We start from the raw sequence: 2,053 nt of genomic DNA on the forward strand, positions 1-2,053 counted from the left end.
GCGTAGAGAAGCGTCGACTGTACTACTCCATAAAGAAGTTGTCTTTTTTGGGAACTTGGACCGTCTAACGTAGGCATGATTCTTTGCAAAAGTCCCAGTTTGTTTAGACTTTTCCGGCAGATTACTTCCACGTGGCGCCCGTGATGCAAATTTTCTCCGAACTCTACACCCAAATATCTGATGGATTTTTTGGGCTTAACGCGGACGTCATTAGCGATGAAGAAAATGTCCTTCTTATACCTTTTCCCGTTTAGAATCACTGCTTCGGTTTTTTCCGAGGCTATTTGAAGCGAATGGTCGGTCAACCATTGCACGCAACGGTTTATTGCCCGATTCGCTTCGCCTATTAGCTGCGCCCTATCGGAGCCGCAAACGACGAGAGCAATGTCGTCTGCGTAGCCAATGGGCGTAACGTTTTCCGATTTGCCCGCCTCTAAGATGGGGTCGTACATGATGTTCCATAGGAGCGGGCCGAGTACCGAACCTTGCGGAATGCCCATCGCCATATTGAACGTGGTCTCTTTGTCTATTTTTACTACTCTATTTGCGAAGTAGTCTTTTATGACGTTGATTAAGTAATCTGAAATATTTCTTCTAGTCAATTCGTTAATTATGCACTCCCATGACGCGCTGTTGAACGCATTTCTCACGTCTAGCGTGATTAATGCGCACCAACGTTCTCCGCGACGACGATTTTTGACGTCGCGGGCCACTTCTAGAACACGCGTCATGGCATGCATCGCGGATTTTCCTTTTCTGAAGCCGAATTGTACGTCGGACAGCGGATGTTTTGCCGTCAGTTCCTCATCGAGGCGGCTCTTGATGAGGTGTTCATACAATTTGGCCGCAGCATCGATTAGACAAATAGGCCTGTACGATCCCAGCTCTTCGCTATTCTTGTACGGTTTTAGAAGCAAGATTAATTTCGCAATCTTCCAGGAATCCGGAAATTCTTGGTTTTCCAGCGCTTGATTAAGCACTCGTAGCCATACATCCGGGTATGCTTCGAGGCTATATTTAACCGCTTCCGCACTGAGCCCGTCGGGACCCGGTGCTGCTGCGCTTTTTAATTTGCAAGCGGCCGTTTTTACTTCCTCTATCGAGAACGGAGCAAAAACGACCGGCATTTTCTTGGCTGGAATGCGACCGGACCCCTTCGGGAAAAGGTACTCCGCGATTTCCAATTTCCGTTGTGCAGTTAACTCAAAAGGGTTTCCGGGTTTGAGGTGTCTCATGACAATTTTGTACCCCTCACCCCAGATGTCATCATCGAGTTTCTTGCACAATTCGCTCCATGTCGCTTTTTTGCGCGAGCTAATTTCTTTTTGAAGGGATTTTCTTTCCTCCTTGTACTCTTGCCAGAGCGCCTCCGTTTCGGCATCCGCGGTGTTCGAATTCGCGTATGCGCGAAGCGCACGTCTTCTAGCTTTTATGCAGCTCTTCCTTTTCTGATCGATCTGCTCTGTCCACCAGTACGGATTCGGGTTTCCAGTCACTGCATTGCTATTTTCAACACAAGCCTTCCGGAAAGCATCCTTCATAATTTTTGAAATCTCTTTCCCGCTATTTACCTCGGGGTGGCGTTGTAAGAGATCGCCAAAAGCCTCAATAAATTTATGCTTGTCCGGTTTTACGATTCCTGGCAGTCTCGTTTTCCGTTCCGGTATTTTGCCGATTTCAAAATAAATGTGCCTATGCGGCGAATACGGTTCATTATCATCTATGACCTGCCAATCCTTCGCGTGATTGGTCAGGCTTTGGCTCACAAAAGTGACATCGATACAAGATTGCTGTTGACGTCTTACGAACGTGGGTTCTCCCGTGTTAAGAGCCACCATATTGAAGGCCCCCATCATCTGGGACAACGCCCCGCCTCTTGCGTCCTCTCTCATCGCACCCCAGTCCGGGGATTTGGCATTAAAATCTCCCATTATGACTAATTTACCGTGTCGGCCGGCGGCTTCTCGGTGCAAATCGATCAGGTATTGGTCGAACTGCTCCCTTGTACAGTTAGGCGAGATGTAACAGGCTATTATTGTGTATTCGGCACCGA

The sequence above is a fragment of the Euwallacea similis genome, unplaced genomic scaffold (genome assembly GCF_039881205.1).
Source record: "Euwallacea similis isolate ESF13 unplaced genomic scaffold, ESF131.1 scaffold_66, whole genome shotgun sequence".
Taxonomy (NCBI): domain Eukaryota; kingdom Metazoa; phylum Arthropoda; class Insecta; order Coleoptera; family Curculionidae; genus Euwallacea; species Euwallacea similis.